Source organism: Papio anubis, chromosome 19 (assembly GCF_008728515.1).
Source record: "Papio anubis isolate 15944 chromosome 19, Panubis1.0, whole genome shotgun sequence".
Classification (NCBI taxonomy): Eukaryota; Metazoa; Chordata; class Mammalia; order Primates; family Cercopithecidae; genus Papio; species Papio anubis.
This window is the reverse complement of record NC_044994.1, coordinates 20,117,219-20,139,431: the sequence shown is the minus strand read 5'-3', so window position 1 is coordinate 20,139,431 and position 22,213 is coordinate 20,117,219. Positions and strand designations below refer to the sequence as shown.

At 34.7% G+C, this 22,213-nt stretch overlaps 1 protein-coding gene across 4 annotated transcripts in view; it reads left to right on the top strand.

The window, feature by feature from the left end:
• The window catches only part of CDH2 (cadherin 2), a 245,592-nt gene that overhangs the window by 139,368 nt on the left and 84,011 nt on the right, over positions 1-22,213 (top strand). The window contains exon 1 of one of the 4 annotated variants that reach the window (XM_009192560.4): positions 128-845. The exons of the other annotated variants lie outside the window; for them this stretch is intronic. The gene's annotated coding sequence lies outside the window, so the exon portion shown is untranslated. Of the gene's footprint in view, positions 1-127; positions 846-22,213 lie in introns of those variants that run through there. 4 annotated transcript variants of the gene reach the window in all.

The following is a 22,213-nucleotide window of genomic DNA, read 5'->3' as shown; positions in this document are numbered from 1 at the left end:
AAAAATCTGGGAGTAGAAGCACTCTTTGAGAATCTTGTATCTACCTATTAGCAAAATTATTTATAGGTATGGTTTGCACTTAGAGCATCTTTCATTTTACATAAAATGCATTTCTTTATTTATGAGATTTTGTATTTTAACAAGTCTCCCAGATACACTCTTTTTGACATCTAATCTTGGATTCATACCCAATTTAGGATATGAAACCAACTCCCTACAAATCTTAATTATCTTATAAGCACTTTGAGTGCTACTGAGTATACAAAGCATATATTATTGACTTTTCACCCAAGTTCCTTCTTGAGAAAAAGCTGGGACAGCTATAGATGTTTTTACTTAACAGATTGCTAAATAACAAGTGATGGATTGTTACTAGCTGAAAACACTAGATAGAACACGCATCTAAGACAACCAAAAGGGAGAGATTTTTCCAAACAGAAGTGCTGTTTTACTCCCTTAAAGTTTATTCTTATGTTGTATTTTGTTTTGCAAACAGACAAAAGCACCAGCAGAGCTCAGGAAGGTTTTGTGTTGTGCCCAAGGTTGGGGGCAAGAATTTGAAAGGGATCAGTGAATCAGATGTAATAAGGGCTCTGTTTGAGCCACCCAATCTCTGTTTTGCTGACGGTCAGTATTCCAGTTATAAAAAGCTGCATCGGCATTTCCGTCAGCTCAAAAGAACTTTATCCCTGCTTTCATTCTGACATACCTATTATGACTTTGTTCACTAAGCAGAAGGAATTATGGGAAATGGAAACTCGATGGCATGTTTTGATTAAGGCGTTATGTGTGTATCTTCACTGAGAAATTAAAGAACCAAGCAGAATTGTATGTTTTCCTTTCAGGTAACAAAAATTGCCTTATTCATTCCATATCATGGTGATTTAGTTAACTTGGAAAACAAAGTAGCATAAAACGGGAATACTTATGTACAAAGTACATTTGATATTTTAAACAAGGAATTTAAAGCTTATGTGAATTTCTATTATCCTAAAATCAAACTAAAACATAATCACAGAAAACTCTACAAATGTATTTTATGGGGGTGGGATGGTGATGATTTAAAAAAAGGGAATGTTACAAAAGCTGTATTTCACTCGTCTTTTCTAGAGTTGTAGACTTAGAGAGTTGTACATTTGTATTTCAAAACAAGGGATACATTTTCAAATCTAGCTGGTAATAGTTAGCAACAAACTATATTTGCACCTTTTATTGTAGCAGACATTCTTCTGCAAACTACAGGCAAATTAACATTTACAAGCCAATTTTTTTTGTGGTAAAGTTTATATTTTCTGTGATACTCTATTTAAATAAATTATGTTATATAAATGTCAACTTCAGCTTTTAAATTTCTTAACCTAATTTCCCTAATCCCCACTAGGTAGATCTTCATCTTAATTCATATAATTTACTGCAGAAATTCTTAGATACAAGTGTGTCTTCCTTGCTGGTGAAATACTTGCCCCATTCACTTTTATATTTTCAACTCGCTCACAGTGCCTACCTTGTAATGAGACATACATATTCGGCATGGAATGGAAAAAGACAAGAGACTCTCATGCAGCTATGATAAGGACCTTTATACAATGAAAAACATGATCAGGCCGGGCGCGGTGGCTCAAGCCTGTAATCCCAGCACTTTGGGAGGCTGAGACGGGTGGATCACGAGGTCAGGAGATCGAGACCATCCTGGCTAACACAGTGAAACCCCGTCTCTACTAAAAAATACAAAAAAAAAAAAAAAAAGATTAATATATCTTTAAATTTTAATGCCGAGCTTTCTATCTTCATAAGTCTCTCATTTATTGTAAGTGGAATTAACCTGTATTTAGTTGTCTAACAAATGTGATTGGTATTACATACATCTCCTTTTTTGTATCTACTTTGAGCTTAGTAAATTTTCCTAAAAATAAAGTTAAACAAGATGAATATGAGTCATCCTTAAATGAGAGGTCTATGTTAACATAAAGAAACTTTGAAAGTCTGAAAAATGAAGGTTAACCTCATTCGTTTTGTAAAAATTAACCAAACATCAAGGGGTGTGAAAACACCTAGAAAAACAATAAGATATGCAGCAAAGTTGCCTGTTTTAAATTCTAAACTGTAGTCCATGACAAGAATTATCAAAAGGTAGTACGTGTATGTAAAATAGGCTAGTAAAGCAAATGACTCTGAACCTGAGAGAAAGAATGCTACTCACTGGAAACCCACACTTGGGGTGGAGTGTCTGTGGATGGCCATTATGATAAGAAAACTGAATAGAGAATGAGTTTATTTTGTTAGAAACTTTCAAAAAGACACTATGTAATGTAAGGTTAAAGAAGAGCCTGTTCTGCTTTGCTTGCCACATAAGGAACTTCATAGGTCTTCAGTTAATCTTTCCTGAGGAGCATTTATCCTACCAAAAAGATAAACTCGAGAGAAATAATGGATTGTGTCCTTAGTTGTCTTGAAAGTTTAATTTTATTTTCCAGAGTTACACCTGTTTTGTATTCCTTATTAGGTCAAAAAACTCTTTTAAAGAATTGTGCTCTAAACAGTTTTCCCTTTACCATTTGACATCCATTACTTTTAGAGGGAATGAGACGTAGAATTTGGAACCTGAAGTACGAATAGCATTGTTTGAACTTCAAGGATTTATACTCATTGTGACACCTTAGTGTTGAAATGACTGAAATCTGTTTCATGCACAAAAGGCGACTGGTCTATTCTTGGGAGTTGTGTTTCAAAAGCCTGAGTTTTGTTTTTGTTTTTCTTGTTGTTGTTTTCTTTTTGTGATGACATACGAACTTTAGCAAAATAAAAGCACCTAGATTATAAATTAAAATTCATTAAGGCCTATGTAATTTTTTAATGTATTGGAAGGAAGAATGACAACTGAATAATTACTATGATTTTTTATTTGCAGCACTTGCTGCTCTTTCATCTATAGTTACCTGGAATGTGATATTTGGATTTTAAATATTCTATGGGATATATAGCTGTTTAAAAACCAGAAAAAAAAATTTAAAACAATTTTATCCCTGTAGGTGTTCTCCTTTGCTTTTTGCCTTAGAAAAACCGTTGTATTTTTCATAATGACTGCTCAACATGAACAAAAACAAACAGAACATGAGCACAACGTTCACTGGTGATATTCACTCGGGTACTTGTTAAGATATCAAATTTTAGACTATAGCGTATGCATAGTTTTAGTGCTGTATGAGATATTAGCAGAGTAGTCATCTAGTGAGACTCCTTCATATTACAGCTGAAGAAATGAAGATCCAAAGCTGTTGAGAGATTATCATCGGTGCAACCACAACCACAACTGGGTTTACTGGCTTTTAGTTCATTGCTCTTTTTATTTTTTTGCACCAAACCAGAAAGAATTGATAAAAAATGATTATCAATGTAATTTCTTCCAATTTAAAGAAAAGTATACTATATCAGACTAATCGAGGGTATGGTTCAATTGAGTATAAAATGATAGTGGCTTATTGAAGATTACTTGTAAAATACATAAGACTATCGTTGGCCTTTTTAATACAAGCATTTTTTTTTAGTATCTTAGCATTTATTAATAATTCATCTCATTAGATAGTGAAGTTACTTCTGTACTGTACTCCAAATTAAAGTGCATGTTTAGTGCCTCTGTTGGCTGGACTATAATTTATACAAGGCATGACTGTAATATAATGAATCTGATTTTTCTGTGTGACTTGTGGAATCAATCCTATTTCTTTATAATCACATCTTGTATATTACATTGTGTATTTTTTAATGATGCCTGTGTTTCAAAAGTGCCACTAATGGTCTTTCTCATATTAATATGTCAAACCCACGGGATCAGAAAATGGGGAAATTCTAAGCTTTTGTACAAAACTGACAATGGAATTTAAATTTTAACACTTAATCCTGCTGTCAGATATGTCTGTTACACACACACATACATACATACACATACACACACAGAGAGCCCCTAAATTCAGTGAACCACTTCATGTGCATCAGTAATTAGATCTTTAGTTTGTGCCTCTGTCGACATTTTTCCTTTCAGACTAATGGATTTCAGCCTACCTAGAGACTGTTTTCTCAATAAAAGACATTAGTCCATAAAAATCCCTCCCTACAAAAACAACATGTCCTAAAACCTTGCCAAACAAATTGGTCCTTGAAAAAATACTTCCCAAATACTCATTAACAAAGGCACTGAGGGAAGAACTGCCGTGCTGATCCAGACACCACCCTTTCTCTACGTATTGATACCTCTGTGAATGCACCATCACTGCCTGGCGTTCATGCCCCTGTTTATGCCGAAGCTGCCACCTTTTTCTATACCCTACTGGGATTATGTTTATTCTTTGGTGATTAGATCAGAAGCCACCTGCCACTTCCATTGTATCTTCAGTTATTTCCCTGTCTCCCTTGAAATGTAATTATTAAGCACGTTAGTTTTGCCCATTATGTTATTTAGTTTTAAGCCATTTCCCCCTACATTTAAACTCTTAGGGATAAGGGACCTTGCCATGTCCATCTCTATATCACTGTAAATGGTAGATTAGAAATCATGTAGTTCATTTTCATTGAGTGTGGGGAAGTTCAACAAGAAACGGAAATTTCCCTCTGTGCTAAATTTGAATGGGTGCCTCCCAGGATGCCCCAAAGAGCTTCCAGCATCAGTGCCACCCACCACTTTTCAGTGTGACCAGGAAACTTATGCTCTGTGACCTTTTGTTTTGCTACTTGTAAAGGTGGGAAACCATTGTCTAAACAGCAATTTTTTTTTTAATATACTTTAAGTTCTAGGGTACATGTGCACAATGTGCAGGTTTGTTACATATGTATACTTGTGCCATGTTGGTGTGGTGCACCCATTAACTCGTCATTTACATTAGGTATATCTCCTAATGCTATCCCTCCCTCCTCCCCGCTCTCCACAATAGGCCCCGATGTGTGATGTTCCCCTTCCTGTGTCCAAGTGATCTCATTGTTCAGTTCCCACCTATGAGTGAGAACATGCAGTGTTTGGTTTTCTGTTCCTGTGTTAGTTTGCTGAGAATGATGGTTTCCAGCTGCATCCATGTCCCTACAAAGGACACAAACTTATCCTTTTTTATGGCTGCATAGTATTCCATGGTGTATATGTGCCACATTTTCTTAATTCAGTCTGTCACTGATGGACATTTGGGTTGATTCCAAGTCTTTGCTACTGTGAATAGTGCTGCAATAAACATACATGTGCATGTGTCTTTATAGCAGCATGATTTATAATCCTTTGGGTGTATACCCAGTAATGGGATGGCTGGGTCAAATGGTATTTCTAGTTCTAGATCCTTGAGGTGTTGCCACACTGTTTTCCACAATGGTTGAACTAGTTTACAGTCCCACCAACAGTGTAAACGTGTTCCTATTTCTCCACGTCCTCTCCAGCACCTGTTGTTTCCTGACTTTTTGATGATTGCCATTCTAACTGGTGTGAGATGGTATCTCATTGTGGTTTAGGCAAATAATTTTTTTAAAAGTACTTCAAAGTATTTGAATCATTGTACGTGATATCCAAAGGAGATATTTTATCACAAACATTCTGAACTCATGACTTAGAAACAGTAGTAATGAGAATAATATTTGATTACTTATTCTGTTCAGAGTATAGCACTGTATGCTACACTTTTATATTCAGATAGATGAATTCACACATACGTAAAAAACAAGTTAATGTAATATTGTTCCCAGTGCTGTTGCCTATGAGGAAGTGGGTACAATCTTTACCTTTGTTCTTGTTTTCTTATGTGTCATTCAACACACATTCTCCTTGAAGCAGGGTTATAATTGACGGTTCAGATGCTGAGCCCACAAATTTCTTTGTGCCTAGTCCCCAGTGTTGAGTGGACGTAATACATTTATGAATGAACCCTGGCTCAACACCAGACTGTTGTTGTTGGCCTTGTATATTAATATTACTGGGAAGCTAGTTGGAATTTAGTTCATTATTTGTGCAAGTTTTCAAATTCCAGCGCTGTTTGAGAGGGAGTGTGGTATACAGTCAGAGTTCAGACTGTTGGGGTGATCTGGGGCATCTCGGCCATAGCTACATGTTATGGGTAGCAGACCAATAACTACACTGCACCATCAAAACGCTTTTATCTGCCACTTCTCCATCTGTTTAGATTTTATTGAAGAGCGTACTATACTACACACCTCCCCTATGAAGCTGATTATTCACATCACTCATTTCCAGAAAAACCAGCTGAAAAATAAAACAAGATCTCGTGTTCATTTTATTCATTATCTGATTTGATGATAAGTCAGCTCAGATCACCCATTGAATACTTAAAGAAAAAGGAAGAAAGTTGGAAAAACTAAGGAAAAATAACTTTAGCTATAAAATCTATAAAAGACAAAAATGAGCCTAATCTCTTTTTTTTTTTAACCTGGATTTCATCTCCTGCCTGTTTTTCCAGGTTCTCTTGATTCTCCTCTTCCACTGTTCTTTCCTCTTCCTTCTCGTCCATTGTCCAATGTTTCAAATATACAAACAAGGCCCTGAAGCAGGACCCAATTTAGCTTGTTGGAGGAATCACAAGAAAACATACGTAACTGTAGAGACCCAGTGAGCTAGGAGAAGAGTAAAGAAGGATGAGGTTAAATGGCCAGGGCCTTTGTTAAGGATTTTGTTCTGTGTGTAGTAGGAACCTTTTGAGCACGATCCAGTTTGTTTTTCAAAGGCCACTGTAGATGTTGTGAAGAGTGGAAGTAGGAGATCAGTTAGAACCTTCTATCTATGACTTATGCTGGATAATGACTGAAGGTAAGATGTTAGCTGTGGAGGTGATGAGAATTGGTCCTATTGATGATATATTTTGGAAGTGGAGCTGTTAGAACTTGCAAATAGATTACACTTTGGTAAGACAAGAGTTAAACTCAACTCCTAGACTTGTAGTCTGAGCATTTGGGTGGAGGGTGAAACTACAGTGGAGTTGGTTGTACAGGAGGAGGGTGAACCCAGAGTTGGCTTTCACATCTCTATAGTTTGAGTTGCTTATTAGATTTCCAAGTGGAGATGGCAGGCGGGCAGTTAGATGTAGGAGTCTAGATCTCATTGCAGTGGTCACGGTTTAGACATACATATTCAAGATTCATGTTAGTACAAGTGGTTTTTAAAACCTTAAGATTGGTTGAAATTACCTAGGATGAAAATGTGGATCAGGGAAGGTCATGATCTAAACCCTAAGGCACTGAAGGAGATGGAGAGGGAGTCATCAATGGGATTGGGGAAACCAGAAGAGTACCCCAGGGAATTCATTTCCTTTGCAGTGTGATAGGTTCTGGTTATTGATTTTTGTTGGCTTTCTTAAGCACTTGATTTTTTTATGTGTAATGATTTGGGAATTTCAGGCTCACTGTGAATGAGATTTTTGTTTTCATCTCTCTTTCATTCTACCCTTGCTCAAGCCCAGCCTCAGCCCCAGCCCGAGCCCCAATCCTTGGAGTCAAGGGGCATCCTAGCTGCTGTACCAGCTTCCTGTCACCTCCACATTCCTTTACCCTGCAAAGGCTGAACTTCCGCTTGTCCTCCACTTGTTCCCTATCCAGGCAGCAGTTTACACTGGTTCATTTATGGTACACTATCTTGTTTTTGATCCTGGCCAGTATTTTGTTGTTGTTGTCTGTTTGTTTTTACTTTTACATCTGATTATTATTGCTGTGTATTTGAACAAGGTGATACTTCAGCAGTGTGGACCTATTGTGCCATGCCATGCTCTCCAGAAGTCTTCATACCTAATTTCTATATGTCCTTGGTTTTATATCCCTACATTTAAAAAAAAAGTCATTTTTTTAGACAAAAAATGTACACTTAATAATTTTTCATTATTCCTGTTTAGGTGTGTGGTTTTTTTCTGTCATTGTCCCAATTATTCACATCTGTTGTTTTTCTTCACTTTTATGCTTATGGAAGTCAAATGTCTACTGTAAGTTAGTTTTCAAAAAAAAATAGGATTTTTAATATATTATCCTGAAGCATTAATAATGCCAGGGCTTTTAGGCAAAGGATGTAATTTAGACTAGTCTGCTTATTGCATCTATTTATCAGGACAGGATAAGGATATTATTTTAGCCTAACTCGATTTGTTGTAGCTAATACATACAGATTGAGAAATGTAAATGGGGAGCAAATAATAGGTGCACAGGATGCTTGCCTGGACATCATCTTAGTTAATGTAATGGAAATCCTTTAATACATGTTTATATATTTACACAGGGAGAATTAAATGTGAAAATTCTTTACCTCTGAAAAATTTAAAGATACCTTGACCCTTTACAAGTACACCTAACAGCTGGACTAAGAGTGCTTAGCAGCATTCAGGAGGGGTCTGTGTGGAATTCTCCTAGGCAGAACCCTAGAGCAGCCTTGCACCAACCTAAGACATTTTCCAGATAAAACATGTGATATGGAGCTGGAACATACCTGAGATGGCCATCCTGTTACAGTGTATGGCAGTTAATCCTATTCACTTTGGTGTAATTAATGAGAATGGTGAAATAGAAGTGTAATCATTTCTGCAAGAGGAAATGTCAGCCCATTAATGAGAATAAGGGTTATTATTGTCAGTTGAAGCAGCAACTATTCAGATTGCTGAGTTGGTGTGTTCACATATTTAGATGTTCATTTCAGGGTATAACAAAGAGAGGGAACATTTTTCAAGAGGATTTAAAAAAAAAAAACCAATGATGGCATTTTGACATGACTACAGTTCTACAGTTGTAGACCCTAATAAAAATCCAGTAAGCATAAAATGTAATTTCTAAATAAAAGTAACTGGCATTTTAAGAGTCTTACCCAAACTCAAACATTTATACGTGTATATAAAATTAAGTAACCTTTAAATTGCCTTTTATTATTGTTATGTTAATAGTTTAAAAGTGGAATCCATTTCTTATTATGTGCCATAGACTACTTGTGGTTGTTTTCTTTGTGGCTCTGTATGTTAGACCTGCGTGAGTTGAACTGAGTCTGAGAAATATTACCTATCCCTATAGATTTTTGGGAGAATATCTTCCCTACTAAAGCAGCTTTCTAGGGTTTATGCAATAATTCTTTGAAAAGTTGGAAAGTAGTGAACTGAGATAATTATAAAGACATGCATTGGGAAGCCATGATTTTTACCTGGTTACATGATAATATTTCACAAATAATAAGGCATCAGTGAACTTATATTAGAATTTATTGATTGTTTTTAGTACTTAAATCCTGTTGGCAGCTTAAAGATTTCATGTCATGACTTCGAATATCTTCATTGCCTTTGTGAAAGAATAGTAATATTGCTGAAAGTTTCATGGAATTCTGTGTACATTAAATACTTAATACACATCAGGTTGCTAATGTTCAGAAAATGTAGGTATCCTTTAGAAATAATGGGGTTTGTGTATTTCTTTTGTTAAATTCTTATAGTTTACTTGAATAGTACAACTTTTCAACTTACAAGGTTCTTTCCAGCAGCTAGTGATCTGATGTATCTTTTTGTTGGATTTGCAGTAAATACTGGGAATTCACCTTTTAAACTATCAGTTATGTATTATTATGGTAAATTTTCAAGAACTGTTTTTTATATATATATATAATTTCTTCATGTATGATCATGACCTTTTTCTCCTAAAAAATAAGCACTTCTTAAATTGTATTAAGTATTTAGGATGAAATCTTACCCTGTTGTTTGTTTTGTAACTTTACTGTCAGCAAATGATTTGGGGTTTAGTAGCTTAATAGCCCAATGTACTTTTAATTTTAGTTACTGTGATAATCACATCATACCAGTGGGGCTAGTGTGCTTAATGCACATCATGTTCTATGAATATCTTCTTTTAAAATCAAGTTTTACAAAACAGTAACGTCCTTTTGTTCCTTGGGCTACCTGTATCTTAGTAAGTTAGTTACTCGGGGGACACATTTGTTCTTAATGGTTTCTGTAGCACATTTTGAGGCCACATTGTGGAAATTCATTGAGAAACAGGTTTAGTTTAGTTTAGCTTTTTTTTTTCTTTTAGAGTAGTATATTTGAAAATGCCAATTAGCAAAATTTCTGTTTTCAGTAAAATTTATGTTGAAACTCTTCCTTTTCTTTCAAAGTTAACAAAAACCTGTTTTAAAAATTAGGAATTAGATATCTTTCTTTGTTGACATAAGTAGCCAGAAATATGGAGCTAACTAAATTACATCAAATTTCAGAGACTAATAATGATACAGTTGGGAAAAGGGAGCTTCTACACCACCTGTACTCTGAAAGACTAATTTAATTAGAGATAGTGATATTTCAGTGTAATTTGTTAATGGGTACATTCTGCAAAAAAAAAAAAAAAAAAAGAAAGAAAAAAGAATAATTCTGCCTAAGCACTGGTAATTTTATGTATTTTTAGCTGGATTCTGTCAAAAGAAAGCGTTTTCTTTGAATTTCATAGCATAGAGATGCCTAGAGGAAGAATATCAATGAAGCGAAGAACAGCTTAAAAACTTTTGAGTTATTAGAATGTATACAAGGGAGAACGCAATAATCTTTTTGCTTTCCCAGTACTTTAATATATAAAATTGTATGCATAGCATTACTAGACTACTGAAAGCTAAATTTTTTATTTTTGATGTCATAATCATTCTTCTGTATCATCCCTACTGCTGTTTTGATTTTTTTTTTACAGTTTCATATTAAAGAAGAATATCATAGCACATTATTTCTTTCTTTTATTTGTGGCAACTTGTATACGTTAGTTAAATATGACATGACCTCCTGAAAAGGAAATGAAATAGCAGCTCCTAATAGACTTTGTAGTATTTTGGGGAACATTATAATAAAAACTTTAGGGAAATATCAATACTTGTAGTAATTTTAAAAAGTTTGCTTTTTGAACTTAACCTACAATAAGTTTGATTCTGATGTATTTCATTTTTATAGAACTTTCGTCCTAATTTTACTGTCTTGTAGGTCACTCAAGTTGAGGCCTTATTAGACATGATGGGCTAGGATGTGCTACACTGTTACCACCAGTTTTCTGTGTTTAACACAAAAACACATATTCATGCTAAGTCTGTTGTAGGTGTGGATGACTTTCAGGGCAGCTCTCCATGGGGGTGGTCACTCATCCTGTGGGCTTGATCTTGTATTACCTCCAGCTGGCCCGTTCTTTCATAATTACCAGGAAGAATGACCACTGCAGGGGAGGAGGGCGTCAACTTTTAAATGCTTCTGCTGTAAAGTGATATGTGTCCCTTCTACTTGCTGATTCTGTTAACCATGTGGTCAGGCTTAATGTCAAGGGAGATGAGAAGTGTAATCTTTCTGAATATCTAGGGAAGGGGAGAAAAACTGAAGATACTTCTGAGCATCACTAATGCTTACATTCGGCTTAATGTTTAAGCAGCATGGCAAGTAGATCCATGTTTCTGAGCTAGAAGGCCATGAATGGGATACCGGTGTGCTACAGATACTCACTGCAACTGGTTCTTAGTTTTTAATGTGGCTGCTAGAATTGATGAAATAACATATATGGCTCACATTGTATTTCTGTTGGACAGCATTTGCCCTTCAGGCCATCAGCAGGTAGCTCCTTGGGCTGAGAAAGGAGAATAATTTCCAGGTATCAAGAGGATGATCTCTAGGGAACTGGTGGTGATGTCAGGTTATGGATGGTCTAACAAGGTCTTGGAGTGCCTGCCCTTGATACGTCTGTCATTCTGGTGTGATCCCTGGAAGGCTGTCTCTAATTATACCTACTCCCCACGTCTACTACCATGTTCAAAAGACATTAACCAAGATTTCTCAGCCTGTTCAAACCACTATTATGTTTCGATCCAAATAGCTTTCACATTATTAATGGAGTAGAAGGAAATTTTGGTAATGGAAAGTAAAAGGACAATAGTGGGAAAAGATTTTGGCTAGAACTTCAGTGGTCTCATTTTATGGGCAAATCAGTGCCTTAGTTTTATCAGCTGGCCTCCCAGGGGGAAGCAGAAAGATCAAAAGAAAATGAAATTATTTTGTTGAAATGCTACATGGCACAAACAAAGCATGACTGAAGACTAGACCAGGCCTAGCTGAATTTGGCTTTTCTCTACGATTTAAAGTTTCACAGAGAGATTCTGGTTTCTGGCTTTTGATAGTGGTCAGTGATGTCTAGTGACTTCCTAGCCACTAGAATCCATTTCCTCCCATGAATGATGAAGATAGTAATTAGGTAATACAATAATGATCCTGTCAAATTAGAATTCATGTGCCCTTGGGCTTTTTTATAGTGTTAAAAATGTGAAGACTCTTTACAATAAAACAGATAAAAATTAATTCACAACAGTTAAAATAATATTTGAAGGGATAATATTCAAAATCGTATATGCACTACTGTATACCCCATTGTTATTTGCCGTAGCTACCCTATGCTGTAATAGAACTGTGAAACTTACTCTTCCTGTCTAACTGATAAATGTTTAAAGTGATGGCTATGGTAATGACCCTGATTTGATCGCTGTAGTACATGTACATGTATCAAAACACCACACCAGACCCTGTAAGTATGTATAATTATGTCAATTAAAAATTAATAAAAATAATAATAATATTTAAATACCCTTATGGCTTGCTCTGAAAACTTCCTGCAATTGCAAATGCTTATTATTTTCTTTCTTTTTTTTTTCTTTTGGAGACTGAGTCTCGCTCTGTCACCCAGGTTGGAGTGCAGTGATGTGATCTTGGCTCACTGCAACCTCTGCCTCCTGGATTCAAGCAATTCTCCTGCCTCAGCCTCCCGAGTAGCTGGGACTACAGGTGTACACAGCCTTGCCTGGCTGATTTTTTGTATTTTAGTAGAGACGGGATTTCAACGTGTTGCCCAGGCTGGTCTCGAACTCCTGAGTTCAGGCAATCCTCCCACCTCAGCCTCCCAAAGTGCTGGGATTATAGGCATGAGCCAACGTGCCCCGCCTATTATTTTCTGTTATTCTTCTGAATAAGACTTGTGTAGATCACAAGAGAGGTCTCCTGCATAACACTTCCCCAGATTATCTCCCTGACCACGACCTCACTCATGGAGCAACCACCACAAAATTCCCCAACTCTCCCATCAAAATTCTTCAGTTATTCTCATCACAATTTTAATACCAATATGTTTATCCTCAGTGAAGATTTTATGCAAGTATTGATTTTATCCTTCAGTTTAATTTACGTATTTTTTGCTGATATTTTTACTATTTAATTCTAAAATAGAAGTTATATAAATTTTGTCATTTACTGTTTTTGTGTGGTATCTGAAAATTACTAATTTTGTAAATTTTCTTAATTGCTTATTTTGTCTTCCTTCCCTTTTTCTTTTTACTCTTTCTTTGCTTTCATTTCTTTTTTCCTTCTGATTGGATTTTAAGGTTAACAATTAGTCAAAAGTCTTATTATTAATGGAAATCAGTGATTAATTTTGTGTGTTTTAGAATTAAAGTGTTTATAGTGTTTATATTATGTTTAAGATACACATTTTTAGAAAGAAACTCCTTTCAATTAAATTAGTTGATTTCTCTGGACACTAAATTACTAAAGAGAACAGTAAGTTCCAGAAACTGATTGTTTTCAAAATACATTTTGGTTATCTAGGAATGTAGAAAATGATTATATTGTATATATTTTTAACTTTTAATTACTAAATTAAATTCTAATTTAGATCGCTGTATGTTTAATTTAGAAGCTTTTTATATGCTTTATATTAAAGCATTTAAAATGCAGATAGTCTTAATTATATATTTTAAATACATATAATTTATTTTATTTATATATATACTTTATATTATTAACAAATAGATTTTCTAGATTTGTGCATGCCTGCAATCTGTTTTGTCTTTAGATTTCATTTCTACATATGTTTATTTTCCCAACACAAAGGATAATTTGAGAATAAATGCTGAAAACCTCTGAGCCTCACTAGAGTCCACCCCTCAAATGATTAAGATAATTGGGCAATATAATGATGATTCTCTTAAATTGGAATTCATGTGCCATTATAATTATTCTCACACATGGAGTAAACATTTCATTTGCATGCAAAAGTGATGAAGTGAAGCTCCTTGCATGACAAATTTTTGTGGCACTCTACCCCAAAACAGCCATCTTAGACATAAGTAGTTTTGAATTCTCTTACACAAAAAGTAAGAATCTTTCTTTATGAGAAAGATATGAGCACTATATACTCAAGTTTTAAAAGCCATCTTTTACAAGGTTTCACATATAATACTTTAAGCCAAAGTGCTTCCCTGTTATATGGAATTTCTTATTTTACCAGTCTCTGTGTTCACTATCAGTGGTAGACTGGAAACAAATGAAGCAGAAGAAGTAGAAAAGAAGTCGGGTTAGCATAACACTGTCAGAACAGGCAGTGATGGCGTGTCACACATCGTAGTGACAGCATTAATCGAACAGATTATTAAATTTAAAACTTATTGTATATTGATGACGTTAAGACCTTAGTATATTTGCTAATTTAATAGACTTTTTAGAATCCTTGAAGATCATTATTTATTCTGAAAAAATCAAAACAAACTTCTGTAGATTATGTATGCCAGGAGGCAAATAAATACTCATATTTCATGTTTTAAAATATTCATATTGGCCAGGTGCAGTTGGCCTGTAATCCCAACACTTTGGGAGGCCAAGGCAAGTGGATCACTTGAGCCCAGGAGTTTGAGACCAGCCTGGCCAACATGGTAAAACCCCGTCTCTACTAAAAAATAACAACAATTAGCTGGGCGTGGTGGTGCATGCCTGTAGTCCCAGCTACTTGGGAGGCTGAAGCAAGAGAATCACTTGAGCCTGGCAGGCAAAGGTTGCAGTGAGCCAAGATCACCCCACTGCATTCCAGCCTGGGTGACAAAGCGACACTCTGTCTCAAAATAAAAGTATTCATACATGAGGCTGATGCTCTGGCCCTAGTGGCATGCAGCTATAAAGGCTATAGATGATATGAAGGTGTAAACATCAAGAGTTTCATCTGAGATGAGTTTTACTCACATAGCAGCTCTTGTACTCAGCTCTTGTTTGCTCATAAATCATAATTCCACATAAATTCATATGAAAATATGAATCTAAATGGCTATCGCTTTATTCAAAGGTAAGGGATTAGATTATCACATTTACTGATATTTGCCAGTGTGTACACAAGCTGTCCAAAAAATACCTTTTTTTCAAGAGTTAATTAAAAAAATGTATTGTGTGTTTTAAATGTTACTCTCTTTAGATTGGTCGAAGGAGAGTTATTCCCTTGAAAAGAATAGCTTGCTTACCAGACATTTTGGAGCACCTGAATGAACTTAATTGAAAATTGCAAAGGCCATATAAAAATATTACACACACAGAGTTTATAGATACAAAGCAAAAGTTAAACTTTCAAAAAAGGATAAAAATGATTCACTTGTGTTATTGGTGTTATATTGAAAACCTAAAAAACAGTATTAAAACTATTAGAGGAATCCCTGTGGATGTTTGAAACTCATTATTTTGAAGTACTTAATAGGAAAAATTTTGAAAAACGTTTGCATTTCCGAAGGACTTTCCACATTACATTTGCCCTTGTAAGTAAAAGAAGGACCATGAAATTTAATAAATTTAGCCCTCATGGCTCATGACAAGAAAGAACTTTCTATTACTTGGAGAAAAAGTGGTAAATGCTATAATGTCCTTTGCTCCCACTAACTCTTGTGAATAAAGTTTTCATTGATAGCAATTAAGAATTTGATATTTCAGTCAGAAAACATACAAAGATATTTTGTGAACATAAGCTCAAATTTATCATTAAAGATTTAAAAAATATTTTAGTTGGAAATTTTACACATATTAAAGAATTTATATATTCCACAATACTCTGTATTTGTTTTCTTATCATAATTATATGCTGTAAAGAAAATGGAATGACTTTTTTCACCAAGCTCATTCTCAACCTGTCTCTAAAACTGTCCCATTGTATATGTGTGAAAAGGATTGGTAAGCCCTGACATGGCAACTAAATTATTCTAGAGAGAAAAAAAAATTGTTCCTGTATGAAATTTAGAAAGGAACTATTGTGGCAAAATGATACCAAAGCAGATTTTTTTTCGGATTTATGAGCAAATTTGTTATGTGGTAACTGTCCTCCGTTGGAATGTATATGTAAAAACACTGGAAGTGCACTTACTGGTGAGACAGTTTCTCCCTACCCTCCTCCCTCCTAATGCCTTCATTAATTGAAATCTCATTCATTAACAAATACTGCTCTGTGGCTGTGGAAAAGAAATTTCTGTTAACACTGTGAAACTATTTCTATTTTCTCAATGCCTTTGAAAATAGCAATTAGTATGGAAAAAAAAAGTCAAAGGTATATTTAGACATGAAAATATTTTAGTGTTCTCATATAATTATTTCTAAATATGGTATAATGTTTACTTGAGCAAAAATTATAAACCATATGTATTTGCACATTTTCATTCATTTGGTTTATGTAGTGTGCTATTAACTGCTAATACATTTAATATATAAGATCTGTGGTTTCTTGTTAACATTTTATAAGGATATTATAGTTTTATGGTTAACATCATTTTGAGGTATTGCCTTTAGAGTAAAAAATTTCTTTAAAATAATTATTTCCCTGGTGATTAATTTTATGTTAATCATGTTCACACAGTTTTATGTGGGCTAGAACACAGTAACTACATCTGATGTATGTAAACTATGCACTGTCTCTAATAATACATTTGTTGTTTAATAGTACGATTTTTTTTGCCATAATCATTTAGTCATGTATAGACTTAATTAATCCAGAGGATCAAGCCTGTTATTTCATTTGTCTAAGGAAGTATATTTTCTTTTATCCTATGTTATGATATTCTGGAGTTTCTACCTGAGATTATCTGAACATAAGCAAATTTGATGTTGGTGAAAGGAAGGTTCTCCTAGGAAAAGATCTCAAGCCAAATTTTAAAATCATTTTTGAAATAAAATTTTAATTGTTTACATGTATCTGTTAAAATAGCGTAACTTTCATTAAATGTCAACGCAGTGTCTTCATACTTAGGATAATTACATAAAGTTATTGGTTCAATTATATTATCCAACTCTGAACAATACCAGCTTGAGGCAATACAATGGAAGTCATGTTTGTGAGAGATTGGAGATCTTAACAACTAGACAACCATCCATTCCTTTAAGATACATATGATAATTAGCATGTTTGACCATCATCTGTACGAAATCTTATACTTTTTTAACTTAATAAACTTACTTCTTAGACCAGTTTTATGTTAGCAGAAATACAGAGTTTCATATATCTCTCCCAGTACTTGGTTCCTCTATTGGTGACATCCTGCATTAGTGTGGTATATTTGTTACAATTGACAAATAAATAATGATGCATTATTATTAACTAACGTTTCTAGTTTGCAGTAGGGATCATTCTTTGTGTTACACAGCTCTATGGATTTTGCCAAAAACATAGTGCTATGTATCTACCATCAGAGCATCATACAGAATAGTTTCACTCCTACACATGTATTTTAAGATAAATTTGACATCATCTCTTCTTGAAAGCCCATATATTAAAAATGATAAAACTGCTTCATATTTTGAAAAATAAAAGTTGAAAATCTTGTTCATTATGTTACTCAGAGTTCTGTACCTGCCATTCATAAGGAAAATATTTTAATAACAGAAACAGGTTGACTCCAGTGGACTATGTATTTCTTCTTACAGCAGTCAAATGTCCATGATATTAGCCTTATTTTCATCGTCAAAGTTTAATTTTTGAAGCTAATTTAAAATATTAAAGCATGTCCCTTGTATATCCTCTCCCTTCCACATTGTTTCTGTGTACTATTTTTATTTTTAAGCCTAAAAGTCTTTCTGAAAGGCTATGAACTAAAAAATATATAATTTATAAATTATATATATATTACTGTATACCTAAGATTCTGTAACTTAACAGTTTCCCACTTTTTTCCTATTAACTTTTAAGTTTGTGTAAAATAAACAACTTGAGTAAGTTTTAGTGTTTGTTCCTAGAGCAGAGGTGAATCTTTTCAAATTCAAGAAGATATTTATAGCTGCATATAAGTCACAGGTGAACCAGACAACAGGCAATAAACCTTAACCCGTGGATGATAAATGGAATTCACATATTATCCATTGAAATTTGAAAGCTTTTTGATTTGTGTGACTTGCACATAATAAAATATGATTCACATGGAAGAAGCATATAATCATGAGCCAGGTACCATACATGGATTGCTTCAAAACCACCAGATCAAGTCAGGACTAATATTTCATCAAGGAGAACTTTTTCAGTTGACTTAGTTTTATCTAAGATATTGACCCAACTGGATAATTGTACAAAGGGAATTATGTAATACACCACATTCCATAGAGCCTGAATAATGCCAAAAGATTTTGTGTGTTTTAATATTTGAGCACATGAGAATTATCACCTGTTTTTAAAACTCTGAAAATTGTAATAACAGATACATTAAACTAATTCATATTGGTCATAGGTTAGGGGCAGAGGTGATAGAAAAACTAATTGACTTTAAATGACTGACCTTTATACAGTTTCCTCCAAACTGTTTTCTCTAGTGTCAGACTCACTTAGGTCAACCTCTTCTCATTCATAGGATGTGCAGTAAGTGACTTTTTACAAATGCATTTTTTGCAGAGGCCTCCTCCTTTCCCTCCCTGAAGCACTGTGACACCTGAATCCGAATAGGTAACGGTAGAACATTAATAGAACAAGCGCCAGTGACTATGAAATCCCCTCTTCTGTCTGTCACACCCTTATCCCACCTTTCTTTCCTTCTCTTTCTTTCTTTTCTTTTCTTCTTTCTTTCTTTCTTTTTCTTTCTCTTTCTTTCTTTTACTTTCTGTCTCTCTTTCCCTTCCTCCCTCCCTCCCTCCTTCCTTCCTTCCTTCCTTCCTTCCTTCCTTCCTTCCTTTCTTTCTTTCTTTTTTCTTTCTTTCTTTTCTTTCTTTCTTTCCCTCTCTCTCTCTCTCTCTTCCTCCCTCCCTCCCTCCTTTCTTTCTTTTCTTTCTTTTCAAAAAATTTCAATAGGTTTTTTGGGGAACAGGTGGTGTTTGGCTACATGAATAAGTTCTTTAGTGGTGATTTCTAAGATTTGGGTGCACCCATCACCCGAGCAGTGTGCGATGTACCCAGTGTGTAGTCTTTGATTCCTCACCCTGCTCCCACCCTTTCCCTGAGTCTCCAAAGTCCTTTGCATTGTTCTTACACCTTTGCATTCTCACAGCTTAGCTCCCACTTATGAGCGAGAACATAGGGTTTAGTTTTCCATTCCTGAGTTACATCACTTTGAATAATGGTCTCCAGTTCCACCCAGGTTGCTGCAGATGTCATTAGCTTGTTCCTTTTTATGGCTGAGTAGTATCCCATGGTGTGCATATAAAAATATATATATACACACACACACACATATGTGTATATACACATATGTGTGTGTGTGTGTGTGTGTGCAAGTATCTTTTTCGTAAAATTTCTTTTCCTTTGGGTAGATACTCTGAAGTGGGTTTGCTGGATCAAATGGTGGATCTACTTTTAGTTCTTTAAGGAATTGCCACACTCTTTTCCATAATCATTATACTAGTTTCCATTCCCACCAACAGTGTAAAAGCGTTTTCTTTTCACCACGTCCATGCCAACATATATTAGTTTTTTATTATGGCCATTCTTGCAGAGTGAGGTGGTATTACATTGTGGTTTTGACTTGCATTTCCCTGATAATTAGTGATACTGAGCATTTTTTTCATACATTTCTGTTCCATTGGTCTATATGCCTATTTTAATACCAGTACCATGCTCTTTTGGTGACTGTGGACTTATAGTATAGTTTGAAGTCAAGTAATATAATACCTCCAGATTTGTTCCTTCTGCTGAGTCTTGCTTTGGCTATGTAGGCTCTTTTTTGGTCCTATGTGAATTTTAGGATTGTTTTTTCAGGTTCTGTGAAGAATAATGGTGGCATTTTTTATGGGAATTGCATTGAATTTGTAGATTTGCTTTTACAGTATGGTCATTGGTCATTTTCACAATATTGATTCTACCCATCCATGAGCATAGTATGTGTTTCCATTTGTTTGTGCCATCTGTGATTTTTTTCCAGCAGTGTTTTGTAATTTTCCTTGTAGAGGTCTTTTGCCTCTTTGTTAAGTATATTCCTATGTTTGGTTTGTTTTGTTTTGTTTTGTTTTTGTAGCTATTGTAAAAGGGGTTGAGTTCTTGATTTGATTCTCAGCTTGGTCGCTGTTGGTGTATAGCAGAGCTACTGATTTGCGTACATTAATTTTGTATCCTGAAACGTTGCTGAATTTACCAGTTCTAGGAGCTTTGGGATGAGTTAAGAGTTTTCTAGGGGCACATGTCTTCAGCAAACAGTGACAGTTTGACTTCCTCTTTATCAATTTGGATGGCCTTTATTTTCTCTTGTCTGATTGCTCTGACTAGGACTTCCAGTACTGTGTTGAATAGAAGTAGTGAAAGTGAGCATCCTTGTGTTGTTCCAGTGTTCAGGGGGAACGCTTTCAACTTTTCCCCATTCAGTATAATGTTAACTGTGGGTTTGTCATAGATGGCTTTGATTACCTTAAGATATGTCCCTTCTATGCCAATTTTGCTGAGGGCTTTAATCTTAAAGGGATGCTGGATTTTTTAAGGTCATGCGTTAAGGAGCTAGAAAAACAAAAACCAAACACAAACCCAGCAGAAGAAAAGAAATAACCAAGATCAGAGCACAACTACATGCAGTTGAAACAAACAAACAAAAAATACAAAAGATAAATGAAACAAAAAACTGGTTCTTTGAAAGATAAGTAAAATTGATAGACCATTAATGAGATTAACCAAAAAAAGAAGAGAGAATATCCAAATAAGCTCAATTAGAAACGAAACAGGAGATATTACAACCAATACCACAGAAGTACAAAAGATCATTCAGGACTACTATGAACACCTTTACATGCATAAACTGTAAAATATATAGGAGATGGATACAGTCCTGGAAGTTTACAACCCTCCTAGATTAAACCAGGAAGATATAGAAACTCTGAACAGACCAATAACAAACAGCAAGATTGAGGTAGTGATTTAAAAGTTACCAAGAAAAAAAAGTCAAGGACCAGACAGATTCACAGTTGAATTTTATCAGACATTCAAATAATTGGTACCAACCCTACTGACACTATTCCACAAGATAGAGAAAGAGGGAATTCTTCCTAAATCATTCTGTGAAGCCAGTATCACCCTAACCCGGAAGGGACATAACAAAAAAAAAAAAAGGAAAGAAAACTACAACAGACCAATATCCCTGATGAACATAGATGCAAAAATCCTCAATAAAATAATAGCTACAACAGAATACAACAGCGTATCAAAAAGATAATCCACCATGATCAAGTGGGTTTCATATCAGGGATGCAAGAATGGTTTAATATCTGCAAATCAATAAATGTGATACACCATATAAACAGAATTAAAAACAAAAAATAACATTATCTCAGATACAGAAAAAGATTTCTTTTTAATGTGCAATTTACTGTGGTACTCTCAGAGGTCTAAATTTGGCATTCTCTTCATATGCATTTTTCAGATGTTTTTGTTAATTTTATTGTTTTATATTAAAGCCTTAGATTTCAGTGATTTGTGTCATGAGTTTAGATTCTTTTGCGCTTTTGTATGGGAAGAAACAGCTGGAAATCAAACAGCCGTGTGCATAGATGACTTGAAGTTTTCATCCTCATCTGTAGAACAGAAACAGTGATTCCTACCTCAGGAGTCATTTTTAAGGTTAACATATGTGACATAATCTTAAGTGTCTTTTTCAGTGCCTTATTCCACAAGTATTAATTCATTTTCTTCTACTACCAACAACCTAATAAAAAGAATTTTTTGAATTGCCCGGGTTTTTTTTATTCGTTTGTTTGTGATGCTAGATGTTACTATAGTAGGTTGTGGGTATGTCTAAGGTTCCAGTCTATTTCCTAGTTTTTGAAAAAGTTGTAAGATATTAATGGGTACTTAATGAGCACTTATACTGTTCCTGTCACCGTCAAGTGTCATAAGAAACAAACGAACCAAGACTTAACTCTCATGAAGCCAAAGTGAGTTTATAGTCTACTTAGGGAGAGAAGATCTACTCATATGAAATTACTAGTAACCATCATTATAACTATTATTATTATAAAAA